Genomic DNA, 15,927 nt, shown 5'->3' on the forward strand with positions numbered 1-15,927 from the left:
GGAGCTCATAGCTAGTGTCTACTTTCAACTACTTAAGTGAAGCTATAACAACAAAAAGTTTGTGACCATATATACAGAACCATCAATGACCGCCATATGATACAGAGAGCATCAGAGTGACCACCATATAATACAGAGACCATTGCAGCGACCGCCACATGATACAGAAAGCATTGCAGTACAGCCATATGATACAGAGAACATTGGAGTGAACACCATATAATACCGAGAGCATCACAATGACTGCCACATAAAAAAGATAGTTACAGTGTCCAAATTAGAGAGCATCACAGTGACTAACACATAATACACAAAGTATCCAAATGACATCAACACACTAAAGAACATTGCAATAAATGCCACACAGAGAGCTCCAACCACCACCATAAAATACAAAGGGCACCACACCCAGGGGGTGTGACACAGGGCAATGTGGGGTAAAACTGAGAGGAGATGACTCTGAGGAGACAGGAGTGTGAGGATAGAAATGGAGGTCTGAAGCATAGGTAGTCTAGGAGATTGCTAGACTGGGTGTTGTTATGGGTGTGAACAGGTCTCTGGATTAAAGGACACTGTGTAGAGGTGAGTGTCTCTGGATGAAAGGATAGAGTGTACCTGGATGCACGGACAGGGTGAAAGGGTAATGGTTTCTGTATGCAGGGACCGGGTGTAGGGGTGAGGGTACCTGGATGCAAGAACAGGGTATGGGTACTGGGATGCAGGGACAGGGTGTGGTGGGGTGAGGTTATCGGGATGCAGAGAGAGGGTGTAAGGGTGAGGGTATCGGGATACAGGGACAGGTTGTAGGGGTAATGGTACCTGGATTGAGGGACAAGGTGTAGGAGTTATGGTATCTGGATGCATGAACAGCGTGTAGGGGTGACGGTACCTAGAAGCAGGGACAGTGTGTAGAGGTGACAGTACCTGGATGTAGGGAAAGGGTGTAGGTGTGAGGCTATCAGGACATAGGGACAGGGTGCAGGGGTGATGGTACCGGAATGCAGGGACTTGATGTAGGGGTGACGGTAGCTGGAAGCAGGGACAGGGTATAGGGGTGAAATAAATGGAGGGACAATACAAAGCTCCTATAGATCACCCTGATAAGTGCCATAGGCTGCATGTGCCCAGCTGCGTGTAGTGGTTTAAATCAGAACATCATGTTAGAGGATCCCTGGACAAATGACTAGGGGGGCTGAAGCACCTCCAATAATTGGGCTCTTACCCACTCTCCCAGCAGCAGGTGGTCTTTGCAAGAGCTCGGGAATTCCTTTCCTGGGAAGATATCTCAATTCTCAGGAGGCATATTGGGTTGTCTAGGGCTGCTCCAGGGTCATCCACAGAGGTCAGTGTCAGACTGGGGCATCAAGGGCCCACAGAGGAATGCAATGGCAGGGGCCCACTGTAGGGACATAACTAGCCTTAGGTAAGTGTGGCCATCAGTTGGAGGGGTGTGGTCAACCCACATTATAATATAAATAATCAGTGCCCCTTTTATTAGATTAGCATTAATCCATGCCCCTTTTACTAAAATATCATTAAGCTGTTCCCCTTTAAAGAAAATATCAATAATCGGTGACCCTTTTAATAGATTAGCAATAATACACATGAGGAAGGATGTAATGTAGTCCGAGTTCGCTGGACATGCGAGTTGCCGGCTGAACTCTGACATTTTTCTGAAGGGGCAATCACTTACAAGGCATGGCTTTGCCTTGTAAATGAATGCCCCTTTAAAAAAAGTCCAAGTTCGGCCGGCAACCCGCACGTCCAGCGAACTCGGACGGCATTACATCCCTCCCATAGTTTACACAAAAAGGGAAGAATACAATTGCAGGTGAAATTCTCATCCCCGCAAATTAGTACTATGCCAGCTCCGAGTTGTACAATTTTGTAAGCAGCTTTATGGGTCTGCGTACAAAATTGTTCAAATTCGCGTCACACCCAGCATTTTGGTTTTATGTGCCTAAACCTGGCCTGTCTGGGTGAGATTAGTGTGATAAAAAATAAAACAATTTAATTGCACCCTGCAATCTCCCATCACTTTAGACGGGAGAACGGGTGTGCAAAACACTTGAAACTCCTCCCTAGTGTACATATACAGTATACATACGTGCATATACACAGTATTGGATGCGGTCATGTGACCGGTGCTCGGGATCCCAGCAGCCAGTCACACAGCTCCAACCCCACAGTATACACGTACAGTATATATACTGCAGGGATCGGCAATGTCCAGCACGCCAGATGTTGTGGAATTAAATATCTCAGCGTATCTTTCCACAGTTATAGTTTGCCCTAACAGCAAATTTATGGCAATACATGCTGGGATTGTAAACTGTAGCTGGAGTGCTGAACATTGCCTACCCGTACACATGCTGCGGCGGCCGGCGGTGATTGACATCTGAGCTGGGCGGGCGTGTGTACACGCCCGCCCAGTTCATGACGTCAGTCCCCGACGGCTCGGGCAGTGTGTATGCACCGCACACTGCCCGATCCGTCCATAGATATATCTGCAGATCAATTGATCTGCAGATATATCTATAAGTGTGTACCCACCTTTAGGGTTAGGTCATGGGTGGAGGGGTTAGGTTTAGGAGCCACTGGGGAGGGTTAGGTTCAGGCTGCGGGAAGGGGGGGTTACGTTTACGCACCACTGGGGAGGGTTAGGGTTAGGCTGCGGGGAGGGAGGGTTAGGGTTAGGGGGGTTGGTGGGGAAGGTAAGTATAGTTACCGAACCCCTGTCGGCATCTTCTCCATCGGGATACCGCTGTCAGTCTTATGACTGCCGGCATCCCAAACGCCGGTAAAATGTATCACACCCAGCATATGTATGCAGTGTACATAGACATACCTACAAGTATACATACATAGAATGCATGTTTACATTTACATAGCATAAATACCAATACAAAAAATACATATACATAGTACAGTATACATACACACATATAGTATACACACCTATAAATAGACTATATATACTAGAGATGAGCGGGTTCGGTTTCTCTGAAACCGAACCCGCACGAACTTCATGTTTTTTTCACGGGTCCGAGCAGACTCGGATCCTCCCGCCTTGCTCGGTTAACCCGAGCGCGCCCGAACGTCATCATGACGCTGTCGGATTCTCGCGAGACTCGGATTCTATATAAGGAGCCGCGCGTCGCCGCCATTTTCACACGTGCATTGAGATTGATAGGGAGAGGACGTGGCTGGCGTCCTCTCCATTAGAAATTAGATTAGAAGAGAGAGAGAGATTGTGCAGAGTCAGACAGAGTTTACCACAGTGACCAGTGCAGTTGTTGTTAGTTAACTTTTATTTATTTTAATATATCCGTTCTCTGCTATATCCGTTCTCTGCCTGAAAAAAAACGATACACAGCAGCAGCCAGTCACACAGTGTGACTCAGTCTGTGTGCACTCAGCTCAGCCCAGTGTGCTGCACATCAATGTATAAAAGGCAAAGCTTATAATAATTGTGGGGGAGACTGGGGAGCACTGCAGGTTGTTATAGCAGGAGCCCCCAGGAGTACATAATATTATATTAATTTAAAATTAAACAGTGCACACTTTTGCTGCAGGAGTGCCACTGCCAGTGTGACTAGTGGTGACCAGTGCCTGACCACCAGTATAGTAGTATATTGTTGGATGTATTGTATACTATCTCTTTATCAACCAGTCTATATTAGCAGCAGACACAGTACAGTGCGGTAGTTCACGGCTGTGGCTACCTCTGTGTCGGCAGTCGGAACTCGGCAGGCAGTCCGTCCATCCATAATTGTATTACAATATATACCACCTAACCGTGGTATTTTTTTTTCTTTCTTTATACCGTCGTCATAGTGTCATACTAGTTGTTACGAGTATACTACTATCTCTTTATCAACCAGTGTACAGTGCGGTAGTTCACGGCTGTGGCTACCTCTGTGTCGGCAGTCGGCAGGCAGTCCGTCCATCCATAATTGTATTATTATTATAATATATACCACCTAACCGTGGTTTTTTTTTCATTCTTTATACCGTCATAGTGTCATACTAGTTGTTACGAGTATACTACTATCTCTTTATCAACCAGTGTACAGTGCGGTAGTTCACGGCTGTGGCTACCTCTGTGTCGGCAGTCGGCAGGCAGTCCGTCCATCCATAATTGTATTATTATTATAATATATACCACCTAACCGTGGTTTTTTTTTCATTCTTTATACCGTCGTCATAGTGTCATACTAGTTGTTACGAGTATACTACTATCTCTTTATCAACCAGTGTACAGTGCGGTAGTTCACGGCTGTGGCTACCTCTGTGTCGGCAGTCGGCAGGCAGTCCATCCATCCATAATTGTATTATTATTATAATATATACCACCTAACCGTGGTTTTTTTTTCATTCTTTATACCGTCGTCATAGTGTCATACTAGTTGTTACGAGTATACTACTATCTCTTTATCAACCAGTGTACAGTGCGGTAGTTCACGGCTGTGGCTACCTCTGTGTCGGCAGTCGGCAGGCAGTCCGTCCATCCATAATTGTATTATTATTATAATATATACCACCTAACCGTGGTTTTTTTTTCATTCTTTATACCGTCGTCATAGTGTCATACTAGTTGTTACGAGTATACTACTATCTCTTTATCAACCAGTGTACAGTGCGGTAGTTCACGGCTGTGGCTACCTCTGTGTCGGCAGTCGGCAGGCAGTCCGTCCATCCATAATTGTATTATTATTATAATATATACCACCTAACCGTGGTTTTTTTTTCATTCTTTATACCGTCGTCATAGTGTCATACTAGTTGTTACGAGTATACTACTATCTCTTTATCAACCAGTGTACAGTGCGGTAGTTCACGGCTGTGGCTACCTCTGTGTCGGCAGTCGGCAGGCAGTCCGTCCATCCATAATTGTATTATTATTATAATATATACCACCTAACCGTGGTTTTTTTTTCATTCTTTATACCGTCGTCATAGTGTCATACTAGTTGTTACGAGTATACTACTATCTCTTTATCAACCAGTGTACAGTGCGGTAGTTCACGGCTGTGGCTACCTCTGTGTCGGCAGTCGGCAGGTATCCAATACTAGTATCCAATCCATCCATCTCCATTGTTTACCTGAGGTGCCTTTTAGTTCTGCCTATAAAATATGGAGAACAAAAAAGTTGAGGTTCCAAAATTAGGGAAAGATCAAGATCCACTTCCACCTCGTGCTGAAGCTGCTGCCACTAGTCATGGCCGAGACGATGAAATGCCAGCAACGTCGTCTGCCAAGGCCGATGCCCAATGTCATAGTACAGAGCATGTCAAATCCAAAACACCAAATATCAGAAAAAAAAGGACTCCAAAACCTAAAATAAAATTGTCGGAGGAGAAGCGTAAACTTGCCAATATGCCATTTACCACACGGAGTGGCAAGGAACGGCTGAGGCCCTGGCCTATGTTCATGGCTAGTGGTTCAGCTTCACATGAGGATGAAAGCACTCAGCCTCTCGCTAGAAAACTGAAAAGACTCAAGCTGGCAAAAGCACCGCAAAGAACTGTGCGTTCTTCGAAATCCCAAATCCACAAGGAGAGTCCAATTGTGTCGGTTGCGATGCCTGACCTTCCCAACACTGGAGGTGAAGAGCATGCGCCTTCCACCATTTGCACGCCCCCTGCAAGTGCTGGAAGGAGCACCCGCAGTCCAGTTCCTGATAGTCAGATTGAAGATGTCAGTGTTGAAGTACACCAGGATGAGGAGGATATGGGTGTTGCTGGCGCTGGGGAGGAAATTGACCAGGAGGATTCTGATGGTGAGGTGGTTTGTTTAAGTCAGGCACCCGGGGAGACACCTGTTGTCCGTGGGAGGAATATGGCCGTTGACATGCCAGGTGAAAATACCAAAAAAATCAGCTCTTCGGTGTGGAGGTATTTCACCAGAAATGCGGACAACAGGTGTCAAGCCGTGTGTTCCCTTTGTCAAGCTGTAATAAGTAGGGGTAAGGACGTTAACCACCTCGGAACATCCTCCCTTATACGTCACCTGCAGCGCATTCATAATAAGTCAGTGACAAGTTCAAAAACTTTGGGTGACAGCGGAAGCAGTCCACTGACCAGTAAATCCCTTCCTCTTGTAACCAAGCTCACGCAAACCACCCCACCAACTCCCTCAGTGTCAATTTCCTCCTTCCCCAGGAATGCCAATAGTCCTGCAGGCCATGTCACTGGCAAGTCTGACGAGTCCTCTCCTGCCTGGGATTCCTCCGATGCATCCTTGCGTGTAACGCCTACTGCTGCTGGCGCTGCTGTTGTTGCCGCTGGGAGTCGATGGTCATCCCAGAGGGGAAGTCGTAAGCCCACTTGTACTACTTCCAGTAAGCAATTGACTGTTCAACAGTCCTTTGCGAGGAAGATGAAATATCACAGCAGTCATCCTACTGCAAAGCGGATAACTGAGGCCTTGGCATCCTGGGTGGTGAGAAACGTGGTTCCGGTATCCATCATTACTGCAGAGCCAACTAGAGACTTGTTGGAGGTACTGTGTCCCCGGTACCAAATACCATCTAGGTTCCATTTCTCTAGGCAGGCGATACCGAAAATGTACACAGACCTCAGAAAAAGAGTCACCAGTGTCCTAAAAAATGCAGCTGTACCCAATGTCCACTTAACCACGGACATGTGGACAAGTGGAGCAGGGCAGGGTCAGGACTATATGACTGTGACAGCCCACTGGGTAGATGTATGGACTCCCGCCGCAAGAACAGCAGCGGCGGCACCAGTAGCAGCATCTCGCAAACGCCAACTCTTTCCTAGGCAGGCTACGCTTTGTATCACCGCTTTCCAGAATACGCACACAGCTGAAAACCTCTTACGGCAACTGAGGAAGATCATCGCGGAATGGCTTACCCCAATTGGACTCTCCTGTGGATTTGTGGCATCGGACAACGCCAGCAATATTGTGTGTGCATTAAATCTGGGCCAATTCCAGCACGTCCCATGTTTTGCACATACCTTGAATTTGGTGGTGCAGAATTTTTTAAAAAACGACAGGGGCGTGCAAGAGATGCTGTCGGTGGCCAGAAGAATTGCGGGACACTTTCGGCGTACAGGCACCACGTACAGAAAACTGGAGCACCACCAAAAACTACTGAACCTGCCCTGCCATCATCTGAGGCAAGAAGTGGTAACGAGGTGGAATTCAACCCTCTATATGCTTCAGAGGTTGGAGGAGCAGCAAAAGGCCATTCAAGCCTATACAATTGAGCACGATATAGTAGGTGGAATGCACCTGTCTCAAGTGCAGTGGAGAATGATTTCAACGTTGTGCAAGGTTCTGATGCCCTTTGAACTTGCCACACGTGAAGTCAGTTCAGACACTGCCAGCCTGAGTCAGGTCATTCCCCTCATCAGGCTTTTGCAGAAGAAGCTGGAGGCATTGAAGAAGGAGCTAACACGGAGCGATTCCGCTAGGCATGTGGGACTTGTGGATGCAGCCCTTAATTCGCTTAACAAGGATTCACGGGTGGTCAATCTGTTGAAATCAGAGCACTACATTTTGGCCACCGTGCTCGATCCTAGATTTAAAGCCTACCTTGGATCTCTCTTTCCGGCAGACACAGGTCTGCTGGGGTTGAAAGACCTGCTGGTGACAAAATTGTCAAGTCAAGCGGAACGCGACCTGTCAACATCTCCTCCTTCACATTCTCCCGCAACTGGGGGTGCGAGGAAAAGGCTCAGAATTCCGAGCCCACCCGCTGGCGGTGATGCAGGGCAGTCTGGAGCGACTGCTGATGCTGACATCTGGTCCGGACTGAAGGACCTGACAACGATTACGGACATGTCGTCTACTGTCACTGCATATGATTCTCTCAACATTGATAGAATGGTGGAGGATTATATGAGTGACCGCATCCAAGTAGGCACGTCACACAGTCCGTACTTATACTGGCAGGAAAAAGAGGCAATTTGGAGGCCCTTGCACAAACTGGCTTTATTCTACCTAAGTTGCCCTCCCACAAGTGTGTACTCCGAAAGAGTGTTTAGTGCCGCCGCTCACCTTGTCAGCAATCGGCGTACGAGGTTACATCCAGAAAATGTGGAGAAGATGATGTTCATTAAAATGAATTATAATCAATTCCTCCGCGGAGACATTGACCAGCAGCAATTGCCTCCACAAAGTACACAGGGAGCTGAGATGGTGGATTCCAGTGGGGACGAATTGATAATCTGTGAGGAGGGGGATGTACACGGTGATATATCGGAGGGTGAAGATGAGGTGGACATCTTGCCTCTGTAGAGCCAGTTTGTGCAAGGAGAGATTAATTGCTTCTTTTTTGGGGGGGGTCCAAACCAACCCGTCATATCAGTCACAGTCGTGTGGCAGACCCTGTCACTGAAATGATGGGTTGGTTAAAGTGTGCATGTCCTGTTTTGTTTATACAACATAAGGGTGGGTGGGAGGGCCCAAGGATAATTCCATCTTGCACCTCTTTTTTCTTTTCTTTTTCTTTGCATCATGTGCTGATTGGGGAGGGTTTTTTGGAAGGGACATCCTGCGTGACACTGCAGTGCCACTCCTAGATGGGCCCGGTGTTTGTGTCGGCCACTAGGGTCGCTAATCTTACTCACACAGCTACCTCATTGCGCCTCTTTTTTTCTTTGCGTCATGTGCTGTTTGGGGAGGGTTTTTTGGAAGGGACATCCTGCGTGACACTGCAGTGCCACTCCTAGATGTGCCCGGTGTTTGTGTCGGCCACTAGGGTCGCTAATCTTACTCACACAGTCAGCTACCTCATTGCGCCTCTTTTTTTCTTTGCGTCATGTGCTGTTTGGGGAGGGTTTTTTGGAAGGGCCATCCTGCGTGACACTGCAGTGCCACTCCTAGATGGGCCCGGTGTTTGTGTCGGCCACTAGGGTCGCTTATCTTTCTCACACAGTCAGCTACCTCATTGCGCCTCTTTTTTTCTTTGCGTCATGTGCTGTTTGGGGAGGGTTTTTTGGAAGGGACATCCTGCGTGACACTGCAGTGCCACTCCTAGATGGGCCCGGTGTTTGTGTCGGCCACTAGGGTCGCTAATCTTACTCACACAGCTACCTCATTGCGCCTCTTTTTTTCTTTGCGTCATGTGCTGTTTGGGGAGGGTTTTTTGGAAGGGACATCCTGCGTGACACTGCAGTGCCACTCCTAGATGGGCCCGGTGTTTGTGTCGGCCACTAGGGTCGCTTATCTTACTCACACAGCGACCTCGGTGCAAATTTTAGGACTAAAAATAATATTGTGAGGTGTGATGTGTTCAGAATAGGCTGAAAATGAGTGTAAATTATGTTTTTTGAGGTTAATAATACTTTGGGATCAAAATTACCCCCAAATTCTATGATTTAAGCTGTTTTTTAGGGTTTTTTGAAAAAAACACCCGAATCCAAAACACACCCGAATCCGACAAAAATAATTCGGTGAGGTTTTGCCAAAACGCGTTCGAACCCAAAACACGGCCGCGGAACCGAACCCAAAACCAAAACACAAAACCCGAAAAATTTCAGGCGCTCATCTCTAATATATACTGTACATAGTGTGCACGCAGATATAGTGTACATATATGTAGTATATTTTAATACACTTCATTATTCCTGAACTTATTGCCTCCAGTGCAATTCTTTTTTGGAGTGGTATATATATATATATATATATATATATATATGTGGCACTTGCTATGCCGGCTGTCGGGATCCCGGCGCTCAGTATACCGGTGCCGGAATCCCGATACCTATTCTCCTACTTAGGGTGTCCACGACACTCCTGAAGGGAGAATAAATCCACCGTGCCCGCAGCGTGGCAAGCACAGCGAGCCCGCAAGGGGCTCTTTTGCGCTTGCCCCGCTGCCGGTATACCGTCGGTAGGGATCCCGGCGCCAGTATGCTGGGCGCCGGAATCACGAGCGCCGGCATACCGTAGTACATATATATATATATATATATATATATACATACAGTATAATCCCAGGGTCGGTATACTGACCACTGGGATCCTGGCAGCCGGCAACACATCCCCAATCGGGGAGCCGGCAACACATCCCCAACCCATATGTTAAAAAATATATTTATGCATGAAAGTGTGTCGGCACTCAATTCCACAGCTCTCCAATGTTGTCCATGTTTCCACAGCTCTCTCACGTGTTGCTCAATGAATAAAAACATATAAACCGGCTGACTTGTTTATATATACATTTACACATACAGTATAACTTACATATAAATAGCATACACGTACAATGAATACACATACAATACATATATACACAGTATATATATATATATATATATATATATATATATATACAAATACAGTAGAAAAGGCAGCTGGGAGGGAGGGAGGGGGTTACAGAAGAGGCTGCTACATCCATGGGGATAAGGATATAAGGAACATGTAGGCTTTGGGGAGAAAAGGGAGGGGGAGGGGCCAGGCTTATTACAGTGATTACTCTGTGCAGTGCTATACACATACAGTACATAGTATGTGACACACTGACACTACACTTACCATTTGTTCTGTGTAGTGTTGAACTGTTCAGCCTGCAATTTCATCACAATGGAAAACTTCCAGCCAAATGCATAAAATTCCATAAATTAAAAAATCCACGTGAAGATAAAAAAATTCTTATATTTTATTCCACGCCACTCGCCACATGAGAGTGGATAAAAACAACAATGTCCAGAACAGTACAGTTCATACAAAGGTATGAAGGCAGAAAAAAGTTGGAATTTTCTTCTACATCAAAAACATGAAAAATTAAAAACACGATTTTTTACCTTACAGAGTCTTTTTTAAAAGGTAAAACTGGAAAAAATGGCTGTCCACACTCCTCCTGTCGATGCGTTTCGGTCTATGTTTGGACCTTTATCAAGACATCCAAACATAGACCGAAACGCGTCGACAGGAGGAGTGTGGACAGCCATTTTTTTATCTTCACGTGGATTTTTTAATTTATGGAATTGTATGCGTTTGGCTGGAAGTTTTCCAGAAGAACTGTATGAGAGAGGATATAAAAGAAACCCTGATGTGCATGGCAAGAACCAGCTAGACTGTGAGTGGGGTACGCCTGCTAGAACCTCTTCTCTTCCTCTATATAAAGAAACCGTTATACGTATATCACTTCCCCCACTTTGTGTAAGTGGGGTACGTTCACTATAAATTTATATCACTTCATACCACTGGGGTGTATTTTATAAAAGATTAAATACACTAGAAAGAAATAAGAATAATTTTTGTGTGAGGATCACTATACTTTTAGATATACACACATAGATACCTTTATATACAGGTATATTTTTTATGGTAGATTCATCTTAAAATAGGAGAATTTTTTTTTCTTTACACATTTTTTGCACTAATTCACTGGTTCAGTCTACACATTGGTCTTTTTAAAAAAAAATTCCCACATACTTGACACCGAGAGAGACTGTGAAGAAGCATAAAGCTGCTGCCAGTGGAAAATCAAAGGGGAAAAGAAACCTTGATACGCTTGTGGTCATCTTGAAACCCTGTAAGTAGGGTACGCATCTGAAGACAAAGATACCTTTATGCGTTTTCTTCACCTTATTAACCTAGTGAGTGGGGTACGCCAATTTAGAAACACAGTAAAATTGGTGATCTGGTGGTGGAAAGAAGGAAAGAAAAAGATACCTTTATACATACAGTTTTACGTTGAATAGTGTGAGTTGGGGTACGCCTAGACCACGCCTTTGATCATCTATTTAAAGGACTTGTTACACAGTGTGTTGTATGGAGATATAGACTGTTCTACACATGTACTATTTTTGTTTTTTACATATTACTCACATCACTGGAATATAATATTGGATGAATATAAGAAGAGGATAAGAGAAGAAAAATCTGGAGGATCTACTGAAAGGGACGTATTGTGTATTTAACAAAACCACACAGTTTTGACTGTCTAGCCACTAGTGGTTTTAACTGTCAAACCTGTGTAACAATCAAGCGCACTAAAATTAACTCCTTAGATGGGTACCAATTTTAAATAATATATTTGCAGCTTCCAATAGAGTATTCTACCTTACTCCGAACAAAACACTAAAAACATGTACCATATGGAAATATATTACAAGGAAGCGCATATATATATTTGATTAAAAATTGTAGATATTTTTATTTTTTAATAATCAATTTTCTTAATAATGCATAACATAATGTAACTTTAAAACACACCAAATCTGCAGTGCAAAGAAGTCCAGAAACCGTGACTATTACCATCCAGATAACCATATACCGCTGGAGCTCCAATATGGATATTCTTTAAGCACACAAGGTGCTATTTCTGTAACTCCCCGGTGAAGAGCTGGTTACTTTAAAATGATATATGTTGTTACTTTGTATCCACAAGCCAGAACAATATACTTTTGTAGAAACTGCAGGTATTCGCAATGTGCCAGCCGCACAGCAGCTAATGTCCCCTTTCTCTCCCCACCGCCAATGATTATTGCTCACCACATCCGTACGTTGAAGCCTTAGTACGGCTAGATCTTAGACGGTTAGTACCGAAGTTCTCCGGCGGGAGCGGCGGTGACAGCAACGTCCACGGGGGAAGGGTGCACACTTTCAAAGTTGGTTTCAAATGTTTCTTCCAAAGTATCCTCTGGCATAGAGGGATTCTGGACAGCCTGCCGGTGTTTTAAATGGATCCTTAACGCGTTTCTCCGTGCTTCCAATCTCACGGTTTCATCAGAAGGTATTAAGGTGCATTAGATTGTCCGCATTTAAATATCAGGTACCCAATCAATGGAGAGCATTAATTGATTAAACTTTTACAGGTGTGTTGATTTTCTAAACCTGTGTTACCATCTCTCATTATTTCACACATTAAAAACTAAAATAAACTGTAACAAAAGGCAACAAACTAATTATATTCATTGCGCAAATATGAAAAAACATTTCATTTATAATATATATTACATATTATTTATTTATTAATTATTTATTAGTTTGCACAAGAGACATAGGAGTCAATTCTCATTTTAGATCTTTATAAATGATAGCTATATTTTTATATAGCCCAAAACAATGTAAAGCCATGTGGCTCGAGAGGCTAAGGCCTCTACCTGATAACAGGCAGACCCGTGTTCGAATCACCCTCACAGCCCAGGAGAAAAAGACTTTCAATTGGTTTCAAATTCATTAAATTTTTTGTTTTATTAATGTTTTTCTCATATTAATTATACTTACTGATTTTATCTAGACCAGATGTAACTTGATTTTAAAAAATCTCTCAAATCTATACACTCTCTTAACATGATTATATTTCCAATCTCATATGGATATAGTAATTAAAAAGAAATACATATAAAGATCTTTATATGAACATGATTATCATATGACACCTAGACATATTATTCGGAAGAGGATCATTTTTTGTGTGTGTGTGTACAAAAAATGTGGGAAAGATTAAATAAATATATGGTATGTGTATATATAGATCAAAATCATATATGGGCTTATACTACAAATATCTGAGGGATGTATTAATCCTATAAAATCATGTTATGATAAGCCTGATCCTCTTCCGAATAATATGTCTAGGTGTCATATGATAATCATGTTCATATAAAGATCTTTATATGTATTTCTTTTTAATTACTATATCCATATGAGATTGGAAATATAATCATGTTAAGAGAGTGTATAGATTTGAGAGATTTTTTAAAATCAAGTTACGTCTGGTCTAGATAAAATCAGTAAGTATAATTAATATGAGAAAAACATTAATAAAACAAAAAAATTAATGAATTTGAAACCAATTGAAAGTCTTTTTCTCCTGGGCTGTGAGGGTGATTCGAACACGGGTCTGCCTGTTATCAGGTAGAGGCCTTAGCCTCTCGAGCCACATGGCTTTACATTGTTTTGGGCTATATAAAAATATAGCTATCATTTATAAAGATCTAAAATGAGAATTGACTCCTATGTCTCTTGTGCAAACTAATAAATAATTAATAAATAAATAATATGTAATATATATTATAAATGAAATGTTTTTTCATATTTGCGCAATGAATATAATTAGTTTGTTGCCTTTTGTTACAGTTTATTTTAGTTTTTAATGTGTGAAATAATGAGAGATGATAACACAGGTTTAGAAAATCAACACACCTGTAAAAGTTTAATCAATTAATGCTCTCCATTGATTGGGTACCTGATATTTAAATACGGACAATCTAATGCACCTTAATACCTTCTGATGAAACTGTGAGATTGGAAGCACGGAGAAACGCGTTAAGGATCCATTTAAAACACCGGCAGGCTGTCCAGAATCCCTCTATGCCAGAGGATACTTTGGAAGAAACATTTGAAACCAACTTTGAAAGTGTGCACCCTTCCCCCGTGGACGTTGCTGTCACCGCCGCTCCCGCCGGAGAACTTCGGTACTAACCGTCTAAGATCTAGCCGTACTAAGGCTTCAACGTACGGATGTGGTGAGCAATAATCATTGGCGGTGGGGAGAGAAAGGGGACATTAGCTGCTGTGCGGCTGGCACATTGTGAACACCTGCAGTTTCTACAAAAGTATATTGTTCTGGCTTGTGGATACAAAGTAACAACATATATCATTTTAAAGTAACCAGCTCTTCACCGGGGAGTTACAGAAATAGCATTTTGTATGCTTAAAGAATATCCATATTGGAGCTCCAGCGGTATATGGTTATCTGGACGGTAATAGTCACGGTTTCTGGACTTCTTTGCACTGCAGATTTGGTGTGTTTTAAAGTTACATTATGTTATGCATTATTAAGAAAATTGATTATTAAAAAATAAAAATATCTACAATTTTTAATCAAATATATATATGCGCTTCCTTGTAATATATTTCCATATGGTACATGTTTTTAGTATTGTGTATTTGTTGATACATGTACACTTAGAGTGTTACAGTATAGCGCCAAGGATTGTATCCCTTCTATTTCTTGTACTTACTGCACTACAGTGGTACGGATCTCTCCATTATTTGTGTTTGTAAACACACTATTAACAAAATTACTGCACCATAAGGCGCTTGTTCTTCTTTCCTAGTACCATATATATATATATATATTTTAGCTGCATGAGTATTATTAATGGCTGTCTAGCGTCCTCTGCAGCCTGCTGTCTTCCTGGTGGCACTTGTAAGTGCAATAAAAGCTTACTTTATTTTTATTATAGTACATATATATCCATGTGCATACATACAGTATATATCATAAGCTGCATTTTTAATGCAGATGTGATATGTGTTGTGTAAGGGCCTTATTCAGACCTGTCTGCTGCATCCTGCAGCGCAGTTTGCCTATATCAGCAAATTGCACATGCACGGCGGCCGCATTGCGCCTGTGCAGCCTCAAACATTGCGGCTGCATCCCAGAATGTGATTGAAAGCAGTGGGCGTTCACGGGGCGGCAATGCAGCATTAGGGTGGTGTGGCGGGCCAAACTGGGAAGTGCCAGGAGTGTTCCTGTTAAAAAAAGAAGGCGGAGGACCTCCTGAGAGCACCGGGGGTCAACCTTAGTTTGATGCATCTGCAATGTGCTGGGCTGCCCCCAGCATGTGAAGAGATGGACGCAGATCTTGTGGCGTATGCAGCGATCTGCGTCCATCTCTGAATAAGGTCATAAATTCACAAAGTATCTCCATTCTCAGGAGATTGGCTCTGGAATGGGCCCGTCCTTGCCAAGAGCTGGAAGCAGAATGCTAGCTTATGTCAGTGAGTTCCATCAGGCTGCACAATATTTCCTGGGTTCCACTTATGCAGCATGTCAATCAGCAATGAAGACAGTGATTACAATAAAAGCATTGTGTTAAAGTAGCAATAACGGGTACATTTCGTTTAGTTGTACCTAAGACTTTTCAAAGTCGATTGCATACTGTAGCAAGGTATTTATAGCAGTGGTTTCCATACTGGGTGCTGTGGCACCCTGGG

This window comes from Pseudophryne corroboree, chromosome 6 (genome assembly GCF_028390025.1).
Source record: "Pseudophryne corroboree isolate aPseCor3 chromosome 6, aPseCor3.hap2, whole genome shotgun sequence".
NCBI classification, from domain to species: Eukaryota; Metazoa; Chordata; class Amphibia; order Anura; family Myobatrachidae; genus Pseudophryne; species Pseudophryne corroboree.